The sequence below is a fragment of the Rhinoraja longicauda genome, chromosome 1, assembly GCF_053455715.1.
Source record: "Rhinoraja longicauda isolate Sanriku21f chromosome 1, sRhiLon1.1, whole genome shotgun sequence".
Classification (NCBI taxonomy): Eukaryota; Metazoa; Chordata; class Chondrichthyes; order Rajiformes; family Arhynchobatidae; genus Rhinoraja; species Rhinoraja longicauda.
The window spans coordinates 51442564-51467788 of NC_135953.1; the positions used below are offsets into that span (position 1 = coordinate 51442564).

At 39.7% G+C, this 25225-nt stretch overlaps 1 protein-coding gene across 3 annotated transcripts in view; it reads right to left on the reverse strand.

Moving 5' to 3' along the window:
* Window positions 1-25225, reverse strand: part of pde4d (phosphodiesterase 4D, cAMP-specific) — an 805358-nt gene that overhangs the window by 544894 nt on the left and 235239 nt on the right. The window contains exon 1 of one of the 3 annotated variants that reach the window (XM_078397202.1): window positions 14678-14694. The exons of the other annotated variants lie outside the window; for them this stretch is intronic. The gene's annotated coding sequence lies outside the window, so the exon portion shown is untranslated. Of the gene's footprint in view, window positions 1-14677; window positions 14695-25225 lie in introns of those variants that run through there. 3 annotated transcript variants of the gene reach the window in all.

A 25225-nucleotide genomic window follows, 5' to 3' on the forward strand; every position in this document is an offset into this window, starting at 1 on the left:
TAACAGAAACTTTCACAACTGAAAGTACAACTGAAAGTAACTTTCAATAAGGTATAATTGTTGACTGAACCAAATTGTTTGTTTCAGTGGCATTAACGGGTTTCTGTGAAGAGAGTATTAATAAATTAATATATTCAAGCAATTCTGAAAACGTCATATTTTGAGAAGAGATTGATTTACGAACTGAGGAAATAAATTATTGAGATATGGGACCAAGACTTGAATTTTCAAACAGAAACTACAGAGGATATTTAGGAACAACTAAGGAAATCTATTTCAGACACTGGAGGAAGTAGTTATTTATTGGCAATGGGAAGGAAAATAAATAGATATCCAATAACCAACATGGACTCAGCATTAGGTGATCACCATGACAACATTCTGAGTACACTGTCATGGCAGCAATAGGCAAGATATCACACATATAAATTCCAGGTGAGCATTTGATAAATATGAGAATCGTGTCAACTTAAACAAGGACCAGCTAAAAATAGCAAGTAAGAAAGAAGTGAAATAAATTGCATTTTACATAACTTTGGAGGCGATGTGCCTACAAATTATTTCATAGCCATGAATACATTTTGAAGGGAAGTTGTAACACAAACACACCTATTGGGTTAAACAGCTCTGTGTTGGTGTTTACTTTACAAATGAGCAAATAGTTTAACTATATTTACCTGCCCTGTTATGATAACCCTTTATCAGATTTTCTCCAATTTAATTCTGCATGTTTATTTAGTTTCTGGCTCAACTAATAATACTGGAAATTAAGTGAAGCCTTACAACACTAAATAATAAAGATTTTCCCTCCAGATGTTCGAAATTTATCATATTTAACTTTATTTCTCTGACTCAATAGACTTAACCCTGAACTACTGGAACAGTCTTCCTAGCACATGTTATAGAGCTACAGGATCATACAGTACGGCAACTGGCCCAACTAAGCTAGCCCCATTCTCCTGCATTTGGCCCAAACCCCTCTGAGCTTTTTCCTATCCATGTACCAGTCCAAATCAATTAAAATGCTGTTCTTGTATTTGCCTCAACTACTACCTCAGATAGTTCTTTTCATTTACCCACCACCCCAAGTGTGAAAAAGGTACCCCTCAAGTTCCTATTAAATCTTTACCTTGTCACATTAAACCTATATCTCTTGTTCTTGAGTCCTCTTCTGGAGGAAAAAAAAAGGCAATGTGCATTCACCCTCATGATTTTATACACCTTTATAAGATCACCCCCTCAGCTTGCTGAGCTCCAAGGAATAAAGAGAGACACAAAGAATTGCAGATTCTGGAATCTTGAGCAAAACACAAAGTGATGAACGAACTCAACTGGTCAGGCAGCATTTGTGGAGGAAATAGATAGATGACGTTTAAGGTTGGGGCTCTTTCTCAGACAGACTGTAGTAGTGGGGAAGAGAGATGTACAGATAAGGGATTGGACAAAGCCTGGCAAGTATTATGTGCGTACAGGTGAATGGGATTTTGTTTGGCAGAAGAGTGAACAAAGACTAGAAAAAAAGGAGGTTAAAGGGTGTTGGATGAGTAGAAAAGATGAGAGAAATATAAAGGGATATAGTTGGAAGGTAAAAGAGGATGAAATAAGAGAGGGATACTGGGAGAAATAGGTGGGAGAATTAAAATTCTCCAATTTTAAGTAAAATCCCTGTTTGTTCTCCCCTTCTTCCTTTGGCCCAACTACTCCAGTGGATAGTTCTCCCACTATCACATCCCTTAACCATCCTCTTCCCCCTGTCCCCTTCCCCTATTTCCCTCTCACTGGCCTTGCATTTCACTCCATTTCTTTTCTTGTGTGATACCATTTTTATCTCGAGACTTTGGCCACCCATCTGCTAATTAAAAAAAACCTCACCTGTATCCACCTATCACTTGCCAGGTTCTTGTTCCCATCTCCTTCTCAGCTTTTTCCCCTTTACTACAATCAGTCTAAAGAAGGGTCAGGAACCAAAATGTTGCTCATCCATGTCCTGCACAGATGCTGCCTGATCGGCTGAGTTCCCCCAGCACTTTATGTCTCACACAAGATTCCACATCTGCCTCAGTGTCTCCTCCAGTACTTTGTGTTTTGTTCAAGGAATAAAGTCTAGCCTGCCCAACATTTCACTATAGGTCAGGCTCTTAATTCCTGGCAACATCTTTGTAAATCTTCTCTGCACTCTTTCCAGCTTAATGGTATCTTTTGTATTGCAGGGTGACCAAAACTAAATGCACTACTCCAAGTAGGGCCTCATCAATGTCTGTATAACTGTAACATAATGCCCTAACTTTAACTAATTTCTCTGACTAACAAGGATCCATGTGCAAAAAGCCTTCTTTACCACCCAATCTACCTGCAATGTCACTTTTAGGATAGTATGTACTTTTACTTCTAGATCCCTCTGCACTTCAAAACCCCACTCCAGGACTATTGCTTATCGTGAAGGTCCTGCTCTGGTTTGACTTCACAAAATGCAAAATGCACTTATCTGAATTAATCTCCATTAGCTACCTGCCCAGCTGATCAAGATCTTATTTTAGTGTCATCTGTAAACGTACTAATCATGCCAAGTACATTCTTATCCAAATCATTCATCTCAACCATATATAGCCAGCAAAGGGAACAGCACCAACCCCTGAGGCACACCACTAGACCTCCAGTCTGAAAAATATCCTTCCATCACCACCTTATGCTTCCTACTATGAAGCCAATTCTGATAATAATAAATAATAATAAAAAGGTTTCTTAAATATTTCATTTTTGTTTTTCTCCATTAGGTTCTTCATATCTCGGCCAAAGAGACAAGGATGGGAATTGGCAGTGTAATTCAAGGAAGGTACAATCAGTGCTGAGTTTAGTTTAGTTTTGAAATACAGCGCTGAAACGGGACCTTCGACCTACCGAGTCTGCACCGACCAGTGATCCCCACACATGAACACTACCGTACACACACTAGGAACAATTTACATATATACAAAGCCAATTAACCTACAAACCTGTACTTCTTTGTGGGAGGAAACCGAAGATCTCGGAAAAAACCCACACGGTCACGGGGAGAACGTACAAACTCTGTATAGGCAACTCCCGTGGTCAAGATCGAACACGGGTCTCCGGCGCTGCAAGTTGCTTGCTGTAAGGCAGAAACTCTACCGCTGTGCCACATTGCCGCCCTGATATAAAGACAGTGGATAGTGATACGCAAGCAGCTTGATTTGAAATCATGAATAGTAGGGGAAGAAACGCATGGATGGGAGTAGTCTACAGATCCACTAAAAGTTAACTCTCAATTAGTCAGAGGATAAATGGGGAAATATTAATGACTGTTTGAAAGGAACTACAATTATCATGGGAGATTTTAACCTACATATTTTATAGTACAAAGCAAACTGGCAAGAATATCGCACATAAAGAATTTGTGAAATGCATTGGGGATTGCTTTTTATAGCAGTGCATTGTGGAGACTCACTCAGGAATGAGCAATATAGATTTTGTCTTATGTTATAAAGATGGATTAATAAAGAATCTTGTGGTTAGACGTCCTCTTTGGGACAATGGTCACTATACAATAGAATTCTAAATACAGTTTGAGGATGAACACTGTAGGTCTATAACCAATACTTTCAATTTGAATAAGAGCAATGGTCTGAGGCAGGGGTTGTCTAAGGTGGACTTGGTAAACAGGCTAAGTGTCAAGACAGTAGATGAACATGGGCAGATATTCAAGCAGCTGGTCCATATTGCTCAACAAGAGTTGACCGCAACAAAGAAGGTAAAAGATAATGTTAAATTGAAAAGTGGGGTATATAAGGTGCCAAGGGCTAATGGCAGACGGGAGGACTGAAAAGATTTTTAGGTTCCAGTATCAGAAGACTACAAAGCTCAAAAGGACAAAATGGATTTGCAAATAGTATAAAAACAAACAGAAAAAGTTTCCATGGATATATAGATAGAAAGAGGGCTGCTAAGGTAAATGCCGGAGAATGAGGCTGGTGAATTAAGAATGGTAAATGAGAATATTGCAGCAATATTGAATAGGTAGACACAAGGAACTGCAAATGCTGGTATGAGTACATGTGAAGTATCTCATTTACAAACAGATTCTCGTCAATCATGACATCGTCTGATTGAGCATGGCTTCAAGGAAACTAAAAATGTAGTCAAAGAACAACATGGGGAAACACTGCAGTAGTTGAAGTCGCATCTTATAATAGGAAGATGGTAGTGATTACTCGAATCATCCCAGCTTCAAGTCATTGTGTGGGATGGTATTCGAGATCCGGCCACCTTCAGCTGCTCCGTCAATAATATTCCTTCTATCATAAGGTCAGTGTTATGAATACAAAAGGTTCTCCAATTTGGAAGTAGACCTTTTCTTGAATGGCAATGCCGCAATAAGTAAAAAGGTGAGATGAAAGTGAGCTTTTTTATATGCACACCAGAAAGGGCATTTGACTGCAGTAAAGGGAAATCGAGTTCTGAGTTTCAAGGTTTCACCGTCAATTTATTGTAACATGTACCAATTAAGGTTCAGTGAAATTTGAGTTACCATACAGCCATACTAAGTGAAAAGCAACAAGACACACAGTTAAATAAAATTTAACATAAACCTTCACCACAGCGGATTTCACATTCCTCACTGTGATGGAAGGTGATAAAGTTCAATACTCTTCCTCTTTGTTCTCCCGTGGTCAGGGTTGTTCAAATTTTGATCGCCACAGTGGGGGCGATCAAAGCCCACGCATTTGACAGTCCGAAGCCGTCACGTCGGAATGATTGAAACTCCCACGTCGGGATGGTTGAAACTCTCCATGGCATGGAGCTCCTGATTCGTCCTCTTCTTACCAGAGACTGCGGGCTTCACGATGTTAAAGTCCACAGACCCCGCGGTTGGAGCTCTCCGCAGTCGATCCCCGGCAAAGGGATCGCAAGCTCCGCGATGTTACAGTCTGTGCCGCGCCTGCGGCATAAAGCGCCAGGCCGGTCTCCAGGAAAGGCCGCCAACTCCTCGATGTTAGGCTGTAGTATTGTCGGAGATACGATACCAAAAAAAATCGCATCTCCATCGAGGTAAGAGAATGAAAAAAACTCCTCCCCCCACCCCCCACATAAAACAAACCAAGGAACACTAAAACATACTTTTAACACATTCTTAAAATAACAAAAACAGAAGAAAGGACAGACTGACTGTTGGCGAGGCAGACATTGCTGGTGGCGCCACCCGGTTTATTCCATTTAGCACAATTGTCATATCACACTGTACAATTGATTGGATCTCCCTGCCGTGAGTACCATCTTGTGTCAGGCGTATGTCTCTAGTTTATTTCCTTTCTCTTTCCAATGAATGAGGAACAACTTCTTTTTCAGGATTGCTTGTGGCAGTTCTGACCAAAGATACTAGAGGAACATGATGGACCACTCCGTTGAAATCGCCTATACTGAAATGTAGTACGGAAAGGAGCCATTTTAGTAGGCAAAACCCGCCGTTCGCTATGCCTCTCGCAGTGTAATCAGTGTTTTGGGGAACAGTATGTGTGATGATGCCTTTAAAATGCAGAATATATCTCATCTATCAATTCACAGACTTTTGTTATTTTTCTTTTAAAATGTTTCTGCAAGTTTCTGCCTACTAAAATGGCGCCATGACGGACTACGATTTTTAGGGTCGAGTGGTCTATCTTGTTCCTCTAGTATCTTTGGTTCTGACCTTTTATTTTTTAGAATCAACCTGTTGAAGCCATTCAGATTTGAGTCAATCTACTTGAGTTTGAGTCAATTTACTCAGCATTTTTAAAAGTTCCCTACCCTATGATAGAACAGTTCCAATTAAAATCCAGACCAATGTGGTTGAAAACCTTGTCAGAAATAATTTTGGATATTACTCTTCCACATATTAACATAATTTGGTAAGCTGGACTCCAAGACAAGGTACACAAATTTCTCACGCAAAGGAGCTCAGCCTTATTTATAACTTAGGATAACTTTGAGGAAAAAACGCAGATAATCAGTTATATGTTATCTGCACAATGATGCAATACAATGAATTTAAAGGCCAGGGTACCTCAATCAAGTAATTGATTTTCATACAATGCAATTTAATTAAAAGTACGTGGTGATCCCAAACACACCTGGTTACAAAACAGGTGATCATTTTGCTGGCATAAATACAATGTTGCAAAAAAGACGTTAAATACGCTGGCAATTACAAATGCCGAGGAAAAGCTAAATCGGGCTGCTAAAGCCATCAAATGACATTTTTTTTCCCCCACAGGAAACACAACACTGTGCATCCCCATGAGGTTGCAGTTCATACACTGCACCTCTTTTGACATGCATCTGAGACCCCAGCTGAGAAGATTCTTACTTCTGCCCAACAGTGTGGGGTGCTGCTGGATTCAAGGACAGTACGGAGTGGACATTCAGTGCATTTACAAATCAGGGGTGCAGTGCTGCCGGAGCTCACTGGAGCGCCGCTCCGGCACCTCTGTAAAAAAAACACCAAAAAAACGGCGGGGGATTTTAACTAGCGGGGAATTAAACAGTGGCCGCTCCGGCACCAGTGACAGCTCCGACACCTAAATCATTAGCACTGCAACACTGCTTACAATTGACCTAATTTCCACATGGAATCTTGAACAATAAACTACTTATATGGTCAGTGGTTCTCGAAGAAACGGTTGGCTGTGGATTATGCACGATTTGGCTCATTATACTGGAGATGCTAGTCATGTAACAGAAGCACGGTAGCGCAGCGGTAGAGTTGCTGCTTTACAGCGAATGCAGCGCCAGAGACACAGGTTCGATCCTGACTACGGGTGCTGCACTGTAAGGAGTTTGTACGTTCTCCCCGTGACCTGCGTGGGTTTTCTCCGAGATCTTCGGTTTCCTCCCACACTCCAAAGACGTACAGGTATGTAGGTTAATTGGCTGGGTAAATGTAAAAATTGTCCCTAGTGGGTGTAGGATAGTGTTAATGTACGGGGATCACTGGGCGGCACGGACTTGGAGGGCCGGAAAGGCCTGTTTCCGGCTGTATATATATGATATGATATGATCAGCAAATACACAAAGTCCTTAGCACTGTTTTGTATCATTTTCGCTTTTCAGGTTTTCACCCTTTCACCGATCGACCTTCCCTCACATGTCTTGCACACCTCCCTGCATCAGAATATTTCTTTAGCTTTAGCAATTTCTCATTCTGATGTATATCTGTTGACTACATTTTTCCCCAAATATAATTAGCCCTTTTGCCCCTCCACATTTGGTGATTGACATGCTGGGCATTTGCAGTTTTTCTATTATACTACACCTAATTAATACTTCAGTATCTTATATAATTCAGGAAATGTTGTTCAAATATTTATTCTTGAAGTGATTTTTTTGTTGGTTCATTATTTTTTCATTACTTTGATAGAATAAACAAAAAGGGGAATAAATAGGACAGCAACACCAACCGGCAAAGGAACATGATGAAATAAGGCATCCCACATTGCATTTATAACCAGTTGCTCTGTCAATACATGACTTCACCCTTTCCCCAATTACTTACATTGACACCCCACTGTCTGGGCCTAGACCATGATCATATACCTCCACCCACCAACTTTAAAGCTCCTGTCTTCCCCAAAACCCCTTTTTCAGATCGTCCCACAACTTCACCTGCCCATCCGCCAAACACTAGCAATTACTAGCACCCCCTAACCCATTCCTTCTTAACAGATTCAGATCTTGAGGGATCTACTTCAATGAGGCCCCAATCTCCAGCCATACCCCATTCAATTCTTGGCATCTACTTCTCCTATGTTTCCTGACCAGGCCCAAATCCCTGTCAGCATCCTCACAACAGGCACCAATTTCCAACCATTCTTTTCCACTGGGCTCCAGTCCCCATCCACTGCACTTGCCTTTCTGACTTCCAGACCCCAACAATAGGCATCTCTAAAGTTTGTCACCAGGCTTCACTTTCCTTCAACCCAGCCCTATTCCTGAAGCTTTTTTAATGGGACCATCAATCATGAAGATATCAATAGAAGACACAAAGTCCTGGAGTATCTCGGTGTATCTGGCAGCTTCTCTCGAAAACACGGATAGGTGGGTGACGTTTCGGGTCGGGACCATGGTTGGACTGATTGTGGGGGGGAAGAAAGCTGGGAGGAGGGGCAGGGAAAAGCCTGGTAGGTATTAGGTTGATACAGGCGAGGAGGGTTTTTTGATAAATAGAATCATAAAGATATCCTCTGTTTTTTCTATTTCCTCTTGTTCCTTTTGGTTCCATTGTTTAAAGTCAGCAAGATAGACTGGTTTACCTTGGAAGAACTGTGGAAAATTTATATCCATTTGAATGGACAAACTGAAAATCAATGTGCCTCTTTTTATAATATGCACTTTGATGCAAATGGTAGTAATTTCTCTTTTCGTCAAATGGAAAAAAATCATGTCCATTTGAATTGGTGTGCATCATCAAATCACTTCCATCACCATGGAAACAGTGAACTGCAATAGGACATTGTGAAACTCTGAACTGCAACAGTAATGAAAAAGCTTTCAGGGAGCAGTGATGTCCTGCGGCTTATCACCATGACGAAGGAGGTGGCGATGGAGGTCTTGAAGCACCTAAATGTGGATAAATTCCTGAGGCTTTACCAGATGTATCCTAGGATGTTATGAGAGGCAAAGAAGGAGATTGCTCGGGCCCTGACAGCGATTTTTGTCAAGTTGCGTTTATTGTCATATGCGCACATATCGCGAGATGCAATTACAATGAAAACCTTGCTTGCAGCAGCGTCACAGCCAAATAGACTCAGAGAACACACAAAAATATAAATTATTCATAAATTACACATAAATTCTGCAAGACAGTTAAAAAAGAAAAGACTGTGAAAAAATATCTATCTTTGCTAGCTGCAGGTGAGATACCAGAAGACTGGAAGATAGTTTATATTGAACATTTATTTGAGAAGGACAGCAGGAATAAGCCAGGGAACTACAGACCAATGAGCCTTACATCAGTTATTGGAAGGGATTGTGAGACAGGATTTACTTGCAGAGTTTCACTTTACCTTGACACATGTGATAATAAATTACCATTGAACGTTGAATTAAACCATTGAAGGGTTGACTGGGGACAGTCAGCATGGCAGTGTGTGAGAGAAAATCATGAGTTTGATGTTTTTTGAAGACATAATATAGAGGATTGAGGGCAGGATGATAGACATTGTCCACATGGACATTAACAAGGCCTTAGATTCCACATGATAGACTGGTCCAGAAGGTTCCTGATTGGGCGAGCCAATTGGATACAAAATTGGTGGTAGGAGGCAGAGGGTGGCAGAAGAGGACTGCTTTTCTGATTAGAGGCCTGAGACCAGTGGTGTTCCTCAGAAATTGGTGCTGAGTCCTCAATTGTTTGTCATATGTATTGATCATTTGTAAGATAACGTAGAAGGCAAGATTGATTTGTTTATGGATAGCACCAAAATTTATAGTGCAGTAGACAACGAAGGAGGTCATCTAGTTTCCACAGCATGGGCATCAATTAGAGAAGTGGGCAAAAGTAATGTTAAGTGAAATTCAACTTAGACCAGCTGCATTTTGAGAAGTTAAATGAAGGCAGGGCACACACAGTGAATGTCTGGGCCCTGGGGTGTGTTCTTGAACAGAGAGACCTCGGGGTACAAGTACATTGTTCCTTGAAAGTGGCCACACAATTATGCTTGCCTTCATCAATAAAGGCATTGTGTACATGTGTTGGGAAGTGTTGTTACAGTTGTACAAAACATTGTTTAGTGCAGTTCTTGTCTCCACACCACAGTAAAGGTGTGAGTGAGCTAGAGAGGGTACACAAAAGATTCACAAGGATGTTACCTGGATTGGAGGGTTTGAAAGGATAGGCTTGGTCTATTTTCTCTGTAACGAATAGGGCAGAGAAGTGACCTAAAATTATGAGAGGCACAGATAAGATAGATAACGAGTTAAGCTAGAGTCTGCTTCCCATAGTAGGGATGTCTAAAACCAAGAGGGTATAGGTTTAAAGTGAGAGAGAGGAGATTTTGGAAAGAGGATCTGAAGAGTACATTTTTCACACAGAGTAGTTGGAACTGATGGAGGAACATTAGGAATGTTTAAGAGTTAACTGGACAGGTACCAGAATGAGCAAGACATTGGGGGATATGGAATTAATGCAGGCAAGTAGGATCATGGTAGATAGGCATGATAATAATAATAATAATAATAATAATAATATATTTATTTTATATAGCGCCTTAACACATGCACAAAGCGCTTTACAAATACAATTAACATAGAAACAAACAGACAAACAGACAAACTATCCTGACGGAAAAGCGGCGAATAATCAACGCCAGCGTCCTCTCACGTCAGGGTCCGGCAGTAGACATTAAAGAACACAAGACACACAGATACAATTTTTTACACAAAACAGCCATCACAGTGATTGCTCTAGGCATACCCTCACTGTGATGGAAGGCAAAGTCTTATCTCCTCCTCGTTCTTCTCCCGTGGCGCCACGAGGTGATCGAGGCTCCCAACCCCTTGAAGCCCCCACCGGGCGATGGAAAGTCCCAGGGTCGAGCCGAGCAGGCCGATGAAAGTCCTGAGCCCCCACCGGGCGATGGAAAATGCCGCGGCCGAGCCACGCAGGGCGATGAGAGTCCTGAGCCCCACCCGGGCGATGTAAAGTGCTACGGCCGAGCCACGCAGGGTGATGAAGGGCCTGCGGGCGGGTTGATCGTGCTTCGGGGCGGTCGAAGTTGCTACGGCTGGAGCTCCCAAAAACCGGTCGCCAGCCAGGGACCTGCGAACTCCCGATGTTGCGGTCTGCAGGGCCCACGGCCGAAGCCTCCGAGATGGTAAGTCCAGGCCCTGCGACCGGAGTCTTCGAGGTCGATCCCAGCTGGAGGCCGCCGACTCCACGATGTTAGGCCGTTGCGCGAACGGAGATACGACACGGTAAAGGTCGCATCTCCGTTGAGGAGGAGATTTAAAAAAAGGTTTCCCCCAACCCCCCCACCACCCCCCTACATACACAGAATTAAAAATAAAACAAAACGTACATTTAACATCAACAATGACAAAAAAACACCAAATAAAAACGGAGAGACTGCCGGTGAGCCGCAGCTGCAAAACACAGCCACGCCCCTAATGATGGTCAGCATAGATGCTGTACTGTTTCTATGTTGTACATCTGTGACTCTATGACAGAATCTGAATCTGAATTACCTTTATTGTCATTCAAAATGAATTGAACGGAAATCATTTGCCACGCAGCCACAACAGTACAGAGCAAAAGACACAAGACGCACAATTCCAACACAAACATCCATCACAGTGACTCCTCCAGACACCCCTTCACTGTGATGGAAGGCAAAAAACCTTCTTTCTTCCCCCATGCTTCTCCCACAGACAGATAGTTCGACTTCTGCCGAGGCGACCGACTCGCGCAGCCCCCGCAAGGAGATGGAAGGTCCCGCGGCCGTGCCGTACCGTGCGGTGGAAGGACCCGCGGCCGAGCCGCGCCGGTCAATGAAAAGTCCCGCGGCCGAGCCGCGCCAGGAGATGGAAGGCGCCGTGAAATAAAGTCACATTATGGCAGTAGTATAGTGCCTGTCGGACTGGAGTGGTTCTGGGACTGGACAAAATGTTTGGTAACCAGTATTTATGTTAAAAACTTAAGAGATTACTAAATACAAAAGTTACACCAAACAACAGGCAATTGTTGATGAGTTGCTGTGACTCGGAATGGTCCCAACCCGAAACGACAACCATGCATGTTTTCCAGAGATGCTGCCTGACCCTCTGAATTACTCTTGTACTTTGTGTCTCCTTTTCCCTATCTTCCCATGTGATAGATAAACCATTGTGGATTTTTTTCCCCACATGGAGATTTCTTATTCTTTAGAAAAGTCCATTTGATCCATTTCTATTAACATAATCTACTTGATTTAATTGGGTCCAAAGGTTAAAAGTACCGCAGTTACTGAAGACCTCAGATGTCCTATTTGATCCACCTTATGGCAATTTGGGCATTATTTACCTTGATTTTCCTCTCAAAGTTCATTTGCACTCTTTTCTACCCTGTGCTTGCACTCTTTTCTACCCAATTTTGGGCACCATTTCTGAGGAAGGATGTGCTGGCTCTGGAGAGGGTCCAGAGGAGGTTTACAAGAATGATCCCAGGAATAAGTAGGTTAACCTATGATGAGCATTTGACAGCACTGGGCCTGTACTCGTTGGAGTTTAGAAGAATAGAATAGTGACAGAATAGTGAAAGGCTTGGGTAGAGTGGATGTGGAGAGGAAGTTTCCATTAGTGGGAGAGTCTAGGACTAGAGGTCATACCCTCAGAATTAAAGGACGTTCTTTTAGGAAGGAGATGAGGAAAAATGACTTTAGTCAGAGGATGGTGAATCTATGGAATTCTTTGCCACAGAAGGCTGTAGAGGCCAAGTCAGTGGTTATTTTTAAGGTAGAGATAGATAGATTCTTGATTAGTGCAGGTGTCAGAGGTTATGGGGAGAAGGCAGGAGAATGGGGTTAGAAGGGAGAGATAGATCAGCCATGATTGAATGGTGGAGTAGACTTGATGGGCCAAATGGCCTAATTCTACTCCTATTCCTTATGCTCCGCAAGCCATGCCAGCTGTAGTAGTGAAGGACCACACTCTGTTTTCTCCATCCCCCATCTCCCTTGGAACTAAAAATATGCTTAATTTCAAATATTTCCTAGTTCTGACAAAAGGTTATTAAGTTGAAACATTAATAAGGTTAACTGCTTCCTTCTCCTTGTATAAGAAAATAACTGCAGATGCTGGTACAAATCGATTTATTCACAAAATGCTGGAGTAACTCAGCAGGTCAGGCAGCATCTCGGGAGAGAAGGAATGGGTGACGTTTCGGGTCGAGACCCTTCTTCAGACTGATGTCGGGGGTGGGACAAAGGAAGGATATAGGTGGAGACAGGAAGATAGAGGGGGACAAAGGAAGGATATAGGTGGAGACAGGAAGATAGAGGGGGACAAAGGAAGGATATAGGTGGAGACAGGAAGTTTGTAGTTTGCCTGACCTGCATATCTGTAGGACTCGTGGGCATCTAGATGGACAGATTGGTGGATAGTTTCAGGTCATCTTCATCGTGTGGGGTCATGAATGGAGGGTAGCCTGCCTGTTTGCAGATGGCTGAGATTATTACCTGTGAGTAACGTGCGGAGTTATTGAAAAGGGAACTTCTACACATGATTCAAAGGTCTATCACCACTTCAATGAATGAAATGTTTTTTAAAAATCTCAAGTAATATTGTTAAAGAATTATGTTTAGCAGCAAAAGAATGGGAGTAAAGGCAAGAGTTGACATTCATTACTCCTGAAATCCCTACTACCAGCTCTTCTGTTATTATTTTATTCAAAATGGATACTATTGAACAAATAAAGCTAAAATAACCTGTTCTGATTTGGTATATGGACATGATAAAAACCAAGCAATATGAATAATATTAATTCCAAACAAAATAGACAAAAAAGGAAACAGGATCATAATATCTGAAGAGTAGAATGCCATCACAGCATAAAGATATTCATTAAATAAGCACATTAGTTCAATCTGCCTTCTCTCATTGATTATTTTATTTAACCCTAAAAATCTATTCTAAACTTAAATGGCAATGGATTTGTGAAACAAATGTGAGACTCTGTTATGGAACGGTTATTGATATCAAGCCGATTTGTGTTGTTTCTGACTACACTCTAAATGTTTCTTAGAGAAATAAATCATTTGTTGTAGCCTCAATTATAGAAATTCTGTGTCCAAAAATGTGCAAACATAAGCACAGACATGGACAAATTGTTTTCTTTTGGACCCTTTCCCTGCAAAATTAGGAATGGAATCCATGAAAAGCAATGAATACTTTAATCACTCTTCTTTAGTTTAGAGATACATTGCAGAAACAGATCCTTTGGCCCACTGAGTCTGAAACCCACCAACGATCCCCATACATTAAAACTACCCTATGCACACTAGGGACAATTTACATTTATATCAAGCCAATAAACCTACAAACTTGTACGTCTTTGGAGTGTGGGAGGAAACCGAAGATCTCGGATAAAACCCATGCGGTCACGGGGAGAACACACAAATTCCGTACAGACAGCACCCGAGGTCGGGATCGAACGCGGGTCTCCAGGGCTGCAAGCGCTGCAAAGCAGCCACTCTAGCGCTGCGCCACCGTGTCACCCACTTAAAAAATATATTTTCCAAAAAGCTACCTACATTTTGTTAACTCAACTTAGCTCAAAAAACTATGTTTCACAAATAAACGTAAAAGAGAATTAAAACTGCAAAGAAATGGGTCAGAATCCTGTGCCTAAGGACATGATCTTTTTCAATGCATTACCGAGATTTAGATGGAGATAACATGGTTAGGTTTAAAGTTATTTTCTCTGCCAGTTGGAAGGACTTCACATAAAATGTGTAGATAATTGGAGTCCAATCCATGCAGCACCACATTACAGTACAAAATGTCCCATAGCTCAGAACTAATTGGCAGAATAATTTACCAGACCACAAGAATGGATGATGTTGTAAATAAAAGAAAAAAATGCTAGCCTGCACTTTGATATTAGGATTAAAGCATATTATAAATCAGAATAAAGGAAGATTTGCTTTGTACATACCTGGTTTCATCATGCTTGAATCAGAACTGCTGAACCAATATTGAGAGGCAGAATTAGAAGAAAAGATTTCCTTTCCCACAATTTAAAAATCCTTTGAACTAGCGATGTAAAAATTCTGAATGCTCTTGGATTATATTTGAAAAGCTTCAGTATTACTTGTACACTGAAAAGTGGCAAGTAACATTATAGACACACAGATTCCAGCCAATAGTCAACTCTGTAAAGACTCATTCTCACATCTACCCTCGGTAGTCAATGGCAATATCATTGCTGAGGATCCCCTGTCAACATCCTGAGTGGAAGCTTAACCGGACTACCAGGAAAATACTGTGAATGTGCAAACTGGTTAGAGGCTGAGTATCTGCAGCAGGTGACTCCTTTTTGACTCCTCACTTTCCACTCTCCACAAGACGCAAGTCGGCAGTATTATAGAATATCATCCAATGGATGAGTGCAGCTCAATCAATACTCAAGAAAGTCAAAACCACTCAAGATAAAACAACCCAGAAAAAAGCATCTGACACATTGAATCCCTCACCAACAGTTGTGGAGAAAATCGCAACTAGCAGACCCCCCTCCGTGTTAAATGTGTGCATTTGTCATATGCACTGAATATGAACCAAAACATACACCATCCTGATATTGTAATACACTGTTGCTCTTTCCTCAATGTTGGATTTTCCCATTTCCTCATGAAAATCATGTCTTCTCTTTCCTCTGACTGTTTAGCATGCAACAAAAGCTTTTCACTGTACCCCAGTACATGTGACAATAAGCTAAACTCAAACTCAAATGTCATTCTTCTGCCTCATGCTCAGTTGAACCAGATAGTTCATAATCTGTCTGAATAATAGTTCATTATAGTCTGAAAAAGGGTCTCGACCCAAAACGTTACCCATTCCTTCTCTCCAGAGATGCTGCCTGGCCCGCTGAGTTAATCCAGTATTTTGTGTCTTCAATATAAACCAGCATCTTCAGTTCTTTCCTACATAGTTCATAATCTTGGTAGACTGTTAAACTCGAGGGCTACATTTCCACCCTCATGTTCTTTCCAAAGATGGCATAATTCCACCTGTAAGATTTCCCACCTAAATCCCTCTTTAGCCCATTCTTGCCAGTTCATTCCCAATCCTTTACTCGATATATAAAACTGCAGATTCAGATTATTGTCCATCATACAATCTGTCTGATTTTATTTCAAGGGATAAAAACAGGTTTTTGGTTTAAAGACTGGGAGGACTGCTGTACGGTCAGTTGACAAACGGAAAATTTAAACAACCTACTCAAATGATTTCTAGTTTTTCAAAACTTCAAATTTAAAATTCTTATCCTTGATCTTAAATACCTGCATGACCATTGACCTCCCCTCCCTCTCACACAAGCTAAAGCCTCCCCTGGCCCAACAGTTATCCCAGGTGCAAGCCGATCATCTCCCAAAGCAGCCTTTCCCTTATTTTTATTTCCTCAAGTTCAATGGGCTCATTTTGAAAACTTGCTAGCAATTTCTTAAAAACATAAAATAAGTCGAACCAATAAAAAAACTCACTGAAAACAATCATAAATTAATTTCTCTTCCTTGCTGCTCTTTACTTGCAGACCATGAACCAAAGCAAAAGGTGCTCTTTTCTTCCATATTTCTAGTAATGATTGTAATTTGTACTCTATATTGCTATTGCCTGAGTGGGAAATATTAAGATAGATTCTGCATCTGGATACTCAACCACATATCTGTTTATAGTGTCCTGTACGATGATAGCAAATGTTATTTGTCTTTTAATATTCAGACATTTTTAATTTTTGCATCAGGAATAAAAGCACATGCCAATGAGATTGCTTATATTTGGTTTTGTCTAATAGTACCCTAAAGCTTTAATGCTCACCTTCTGGAAATTGGAGTTTAAATTATAAATATAGACTGACATTTTAAAAAATACAAAAATAAGAGTGAGGCAGGGATTCATGACTGAAGCATAATCTATTCAAGTCATAAGTAATTAAAATTATAAAGGATTTGGAATCGGCAGAAACAGGTATTTTCCAGTGACTGCCAGACTAGAAAAAATGGCCTTAAAGATATTCAAGTAAATTTAAATGATTTTGTCAGAAACTAGATGGAATATTTTTGCACAGAGGAATGTAATGCCGTGGAATCGACTATTTGACCAAAGCAGAGACACCATCAAAGTTTCATAAATATTAATTGGAAGAAGTGGTCAATGTTTGGGATTAGAATTGCTGTAGCATTTCCCATGAACTCCTTTTCATTAACTTCATCTGTCTCTTCATTCTCACGTTGGACCAGACATTTATCTACTGTTGTCTACTATGTTGAAATCCATGTTTCTCTGTATTTGTTGCCTCTTATCTCAATTATTCTAATAGTCTCCTAACTCCCCAAAAACATGAGCACGTATTTTAACTGCCTCGAATGATACTCCTTATCCCTCAAGAGCTTCCAGTGGTCCCCACTTCAGCAACATCTCCATTTTAAATATTTATCCTGTTTTTAAATTCTTCCAACTTTACTTTTGCTCTTATCACTGTAATCTCCTCCAGTCGACAAAGTCACTGGATTCTTGCTTAACTCTCATGTTCAGAAACTTTCAATATTTTCTGTCTCAATCTTTGGAATTCTTTCTTTTATACCTCATTGACGTTGATGTAAGTTGCTTTTTAAAACCCATTGCTTTCTCCAAACTTTAAGTTATTTGTGCTAATATCTCCTTTGGTTTGATGTTAAACTTTGTTTGATTTTGCACCTGTGAAGCAATTTAGGGCATTGTACGCCATTAAGAGGACAATAGAAATAATGATAATTGTGAAGGATCAATAACATGGACAGATTAGATCAAGCCAAGTTGTAATTTCCAGAGAAATAATTTCTAAAGAATTCTGTTTATCACTCTGTTCATTATTACTGTTTAAAAATTGCCATTATATCTTTAAAATAGCGAGTACGTGCTTCACTAAAAACTCAAAATTTAAAAAAAGGTTCTTTCATCAAACAACAACCAAATGCCAAATTAGTAAATTGCAGATATTTCTAAGATAGAGTTATAAGTAATGAACAGAAAGCGTAATTCTATTGGTGATTTTTGAAATATTAAATTAAACAGAGCTGGACTTTGTACTCAAGGAATAAAATGCAGGTACTTACATTTTCTGTTTGTTTTATTAATTACAAGCAACTGAGTTTGTTTCACTTTTTCCTGTTGCCTCTTTCAAGCATTTTTGAGAGAGATCTCTGCAGAAAGTAGAAAGGGCTAGGGAAATAAGATTGCTGGTGGGATCACATTGAAGGTGGTGGAAATGTCAGAGAATAATGTATTGTTTGCAGAGGCTGGTGGAGTGAAAGGCGAGGACCAGAGGAATTCTATCCTCGTTCTGTCTGGGGGGAGGGGGAGCAAGAGCAGATCTGTGGGAAACAGAGGTGAAGGCTTCATCCACAACAGTAAGAGGGAAACCAAACTTACTGAAGGAAGAGGACTTCTCAGAGGTCCCACAGTGGAAAGATTCATCTTAAATGCAGGTGCAGAGGAGACAGAATTTGTTTAGAGTTTCTCTAGAGTTAGAGAAAGCATCTCTTGTCAGAGACGACTAAAAATAGGAGCCAAACATCTTTGGCAAAGTATTTTAATGTTGATCCAACAAGGAATGTGAACTTGTTCTTATTGTGAAGACATTACCAAAACCATAACCATGAGCATGGACAAGTAAACAAAAGCATAAGAATTTCAAAAATATTGAAATTATTTAACTTAGAGAAATATGTATATAAACAAAAATTCTTGAACTATTTGTACAGGAAAACCATCATGGAAAAAAATCAATTCTCTCACCAAAGTATATCTGACACATCACTGTTCTCTGAATCGTCGTGATTTTTAAAAGAATCAATGACAGGTCCCATCAAGAATATATATCAAGAGTTTTAAACTCAGCTTTATGTCAACAAGGATGAGAAGGCGGGATGGTGTTCTAGGTCCTCATCCTGTCCTATTCATGACAGCCATGATCATATTGAATGGCGGTGCCGGCTCAAATGGCCGAATGACCTTTTTCTATGTTTCTATGTTGCTATGTTTCACAACTCGCTGTGAGAAAAACTTATCCCTCTGATCTCCTGTAATTTCTGCTTTCTCACGTTAAACATATGGTCTCTAGTTCTAGAATCCCCTAGCTTGGAAAAAAGATTCTATCTATCTATTCACTGTTTCTCATAATATTGTAAATCTTGATCAGGTCACCACTCAGCATTCTAGTTTCTAGTGAGAATACGCCTGTCCAATCTCTCCTTTTCACTACAGCCTTCTATTTCCTAGCAATATCCTGGTGAATCTCTTCTGCACTCTCTCTATTGCTACACCATCCTCCCCGTAGTGTGGCAAACAGAACTGTACAGAACACTCTAAGTGGGTGCTAACCAATATTTTAACCAGATGTTTAGTTTCTACGCATCAACAAATGTGGAAAATAATTGTACTGTAATTACTAACTATGCACTAACCCACAATGAGTTATTGCAAACAAAAGCACTCATGTATTAGAAAGATCGTAAGAGCACCAGGTAAGTTGAATAGGTAATTTTAACCCTACATTATTCATCGAAAGATGTAGAAACAAGGAACAGCAGTTGCTGGTTTACAAAAAAAAACACAAAGTCTGGAGTAACTCAGTGGGCCAGGCAGCATCTCTGGAGAACGTGTCTGAAGAAAGAGTCTAAAGAAGAGTCTGACCCAAAATGTCCCCTATCCATCTTCTCCAGAGATGCTGCCTGACACGCTGAGTTAATCCATTATTTTGTGTCTTCAATATAAACCAGCATCTTCAGTTCTTTCCTACATAGTTCATAATCTTGGTAGACTGTTAAACTCGAGGGCTACATTTCCACCCTCATGTTCTTTCCAAAGATGGCATAATTCCACCTGTAAGATTTCCCACCTAAATCCCTCTTTAGCCCATTCTTGCCAGTTCATTCCCAATCCTTTACTCGATATATAAAACTGCAGATTCAGATTATTGTCCATCATACAATCTGTCTGATTTTATTTCAAGGGATAAAAACAGGTTTTTGGTTTAAAGACTGGGAGGACTGCTGTACGGTCAGTTGACAAATGGAAAATTTAAACAACCTACTCAAATGATTTCTAGTTTTTCAAAACTTCAAATTTAAAATTCTTATCCTTGATCTTAAATACCTGCATGACCATTGACCTCCCCTCCCTCTCACACAAGCTAAAGCCTCCCCTGGCCCAACAGTTATCCCAGGTGCAAGCCGATCATCTCCCAAAGCAGCCTTTCCCTTATTTTTATTTCCTCAAGTTCAATGGGCTCATTTTGAAAACTTGCTAGCAATTTCTTAAAAACATAAAATAAGTCGAACCAATAAAAAAACTCACTGAAAACAATCATAAATTAATTTCTCTTCCTTGCTGCTCTTTACTTACAGACCATGAACCAAAGCAAAAGGTGCTCTCTCTTCCATATTTCTAGTAATGATTGTAATTTGTACTCTATATTGCTATTGCCTGAGTGGGAAATATTAAGATAGATTCTGCATCTGGATACTCAACCACATATCTGTTTATAGTGTCCTGTACGATGATAGCAAATGTTATTTGTCTTTTAATATTCAGACATTTTTAATTTTTGCATCAGGAATAAAAGCACATGCCAATGAGATTGCTTATATTTGGTTTTGTCTAATAGTACCCTAAAGCTTTAATGCTCACCTTCTGGAAATTGGAGTTTAAATTATAAATATAGACTGACATTTTAAAAAATACAAAAATAAGAGTGAGGCAGGGATTCATGACTGAAGCATAATCTATTCAAGTCATAAGTAATTAAAATTATAAAGGATTTGGAATCGGCAGAAACAGGTATTTTCCAGTGACTGCCAGACTAGAAAAAATGGCCTTAAAGATATTCAAGTAAATTTAAATGATTTTGTCAGAAACTAGATGGAATATTTTTGCACAGAGGAATGTAATGCCGTGGAATCGACTATTTGACCAAAGCAGAGACACCATCAAAGTTTCATAAATATTAATTGGAAGAAGTGGTCAATGTTTGGGATTAGAATTGCTGTAGCATTTCCCATGAACTCCTTTTCATTAACTTCATCTGTCTCTTCATTCTCACGTTGGACCAGACATTTATCTACTGTTGTCTACTATGTTGAAATCCATGTTTCTCTGTATTTGTTGCCTCTTATCTCAATTATTCTAATAGTCTCCTAACTCCCCAAAAACATGAGCACGTATTTTAACTGCCTCGAATGATACTCCTTATCCCTCAAGAGCTTCCAGTGGTCCCCACTTCAGCAACATCTCCATTTTAAATATTTATCCTGTTTTTAAATTCTTCCAACTTTACTTTTGCTCTTATCACTGTAATCTCCTCCAGTCGACAAAGTCACTGGATTCTTGCTTAACTCTCATGTTCAGAAACTTTCAATATTTTCTGTCTCAATCTTTGGAATTCTTTCTTTTATACCTCATTGACGTTGATGTAAGTTGCTTTTTAAAACCCATTGCTTTCTCCAAACTTTAAGTTATTTGTGCTAATATCTCCTTTGGTTTGATGTTAAACTTTGTTTGATTTTGCACCTGTGAAGCAATTTAGGGCATTGTACGCCATTAAGAGGACAATAGAAATAATGATAATTGTGAAGGATCAATAACATGGACAGATTAGATCAAGCCAAGTTGTAATTTCCAGAGAAATAATTTCTAAAGAATTCTGTTTATCACTCTGTCCATTATTACTGTTTAAAAATTGCCATTATATCTTTAAAATAGCGAGTACGTGCTTCACTAAAAACTCAAAATTTAAAAAAAGGTTCTTTCATCAAACAACAACCAAATGCCAAATTAGTAAATTGCAGATATTTCTAAGATAGAGTTATAAGTAATGAACAGAAAGCGTAATTCTATTGGTGATTTTTGAAATATTAAATTAAACAGAGCTGGACTTTGTACTCAAGGAATAAAATGCAGGTACTTACATTTTCTGTTTGTTTTATTAATTACAAGCAACTGAGTTTGTTTCACTTTTTCCTGCTGCCTCTTTCAAGCATTTTTGAGAGAGATCTCTGCAGAAAGTAGAAAGGGCTAGGGAAATAAGATTGCTGGTGGGATCACATTGAAGGTGGTGGAAATGTCAGAGAATAATGTATTGTATGCAGAGGCTGGTGGAGTGAAAGGCGAGGACCAGAGGAATTCTATCCTCGTTCTGTCTGGGGGGAGGGGGAGCAAGAGCAGATCTGTGGGAAACAGAGGTGAAGGCTTCATCCACAACAGTAAGAGGGAAACCAAACTTACTGAAGGAAGAGGACTTCTCAGAGGTCCCACAGTGGAAAGATTCATCTTAAATGCAGGTGCAGAGGAGACAGAATTTGTTTAGAGTTTCTCTAGAGTTAGAGAAAGCATCTCTTGTCAGAGACGACTAAAAATAGGAGCCAAACATCTTTGGCAAAGTATTTTAATGTTGATCCAACAAGGAATGTGAACTTGTTCTTATTGTGAAGACATTACCAAAACCATAACCATGAGCATGGACAAGTAAACAAAAGCATAAGAATTTCAAAAATATTGAAATTATTTAACTTAGAGAAATATGTATATAAACAAAAATTCTTGAACTATTTGTACAGGAAAACCATCATGGAAAAAAATCAATTCTCTCACCAAAGTATATCTGACACATCACTGTTCTCTGAATCGTCGTGATTTTTAAAAGAATCAATGACAGGTCCCATCAAGAATATATATCAAGAGTTTTAAACTCAGCTTTATGTCAACAAGGATGAGAAGGCGGGATGGTGTTCTAGGTCCTCATCCTGTCCTATTCATGACAGCCATGATCATATTGAATGGCGGTGCCGGCTCAAATGGCCGAATGACCTTTTTCTATGTTTCTATGTTGCTATGTTTCACAACTCGCTGTGAGAAAAACTTATCCCTCTGATCTCCTGTAATTTCTGCTTTCTCACGTTAAACATATGGTCTCTAGTTCTAGAATCCCCTAGCTTGGAAAAAAGATTCTATCTATCTATTCACTGTTTCTCATAATATTGTAAATCTTGATCAGGTCACCACTCAGCATTCTAGTTTCTAGTGAGAATACGCCTGTCCAATCTCTCCTTTTCACTACAGCCTTCTATTTCCTAGCAATATCCTGGTGAATCTCTTCTGCACTCTCTCTATTGCTACACCATCCTCCCCGTAGTGTGGCAAACAGAACTGTACAGAACACTCTAAGTGGGTGCTAACCAATATTTTAACCAGATGTTTAGTTTCTACGCATCAACAAATGTGGAAAATAATTGTACTGTAATTACTAACTATGCACTAACCCACAATGAGTTATTGCAAACAAAAGCACTCATGTATTAGAAAGATCGTAAGAGCACCAGGTAAGTTGAATAGGTAATTTTAACCCTACATTATTCATCGAAAGATGTAGAAACAAGGAACAGCAGTTGCTGGTTTACAAAAAAAAACACAAAGTCTGGAGTAACTCAGTGGGCCAGGCAGCATCTCTGGAGAACGTGTCTGAAGAAAGAGTCTAAAGAAGAGTCTGACCCAAAATGTCCCCTATCCATCTTCTCCAGAGATGCTGCCTGACACGCTGAGTTACTCCAGAGTTTGTGTTTTTTGTTATCCATTGAAAATTTGGCATATTTATAAATACACATTCAGAACATTGTTTTAGTATCAGCCACTTGTTTTCAAAATGGCTGTTAATATATTGGAACAACTCGAAATAAATTGCTAGCAAACTGATTTCAAGAATTCAGGAATTACCTCCCTTAGAAATGCTATGTTTAAAACATTGGACAATAACAAGATTATACTGGTGTTTGGGGATCTCAATAGTAGCTCAGATTACAGATTAGAAGGACTAAATAAAATGAACAGACAGCAGACCAAAGGTTTACCACCTGAGAAACTATAAACCAGATAGATTTTCCAGGAGGAATAGAATGCCAGAGGACAAATAGGTAAGTAGATTAAAAGGACCTTGATTTAAATTAAAATACAATGCCTGTTTCTAAAGATAAACACCAGATATATGGGAGTGAGAACTCCTTTGACAGCTGGGTGATGGCATGGGAGGATGTTATATTGCTAAAATTGTTAAACTGCATCAAAAGTCCTTTAAAAACATTGCTTCTGATACTATGGTGAGTTTCACAAAATGCTGGAGTAACTCAGCGGGTCAGGCAGCATCTCAGGTGAGAAGGAATGGGTGACGTTTCGGGTCGAGACCCTTCTTCAGACTGAGTTACTTCAGCATTTTGTGATACCTTCGATTTGTACCAGCATCTGCAGTTATTTTCCTACACACTATGGTGAGTTTCAGATCATCTGGGTAACCAGATCTGAACAGGCTTAACCTGATCAAAACTAGTTACACACATTCCAAAAGGGGATGTATGCATGAACTTTTGAATTAACGGAAGAACAGACAAGGGTCATGCAATGGATGTGATGTGTTTAGATTTACTAATAAACCTTTGTTAAGATATTGTACTATAGGATACAAAAAAATTATTCAGGGAGGGAGACTTCAATTTATATCAATGAAAGCAGCTCTATAGTCACACTGCAGAGCAAGCTGACTGAGTCCTGAAGTCACGGCTCTCAAACTGAACTTGTGGCAGCACTCGAGAAAAGCCTCCTTGTCTCCAATCTACCCGTCACAAACAATTCTGTCTTTGGCAGTATTGATGAGTGACTTTTGCATACCCTTGTGGAGATGATGTCCTGCCTTCTCAGAGGGAACACAATTAGGAGCACCACCACTGTTCCAGGTGAAATAGATTCAGAAGATATCCTGAAGAACATGAAGACCCTTTGCCTCACTAACCAGTAACCTCTGGGCACGACAAAACTCTCATTCTACCTTTATCAAAAACAGACAACTAATCCCAATTTAACAACCAGGTGTAAATGGTAAAATGAATTGCACCGGGCATATCAATAAAATGTGATGACAATCTCCTGAAACTAAAGCATAGACCAGATGCTTACTTATGGAAGTGGCACACTCCAAGCCAGAATTAACACAAAAATAATGAATAAAATTAAAACTCAAAGGTGCTTTCATATCTATTGAAATTTGTAGTGGACAATTAAACAGCTAACAGGAAGAAGCTGTTTTCTGATTAATGATGGTGCCAGGATTTGATTGTTGAAATGTTCACAATCAACTTCTGCTGCAAAGGTTGGGATTGGGGGATTGATTCATCTTGGCTTCCTCCTAAGGTATCTACAATCTCAAAATCCTCACCAGCTAATTTCACTCCAAGGACACACTGAACATTGCAGGGAGCAAGTATCCGAGGCCTGAAACAGCCACATTTTAGTCTGAAGAACTGTGCTCCAGACTAACAACATTCAAGTTACCTTGAAATTCTATGACTACAATATTGCTATCTATCCAACAAAGCAGAAAATTGTCCAAAGTTGGTGGCCCATAAATTGTAATATGTTTTGAAAATCAGATCATCAGCCTATGTTTCTTCTGCCTGCTGACAAG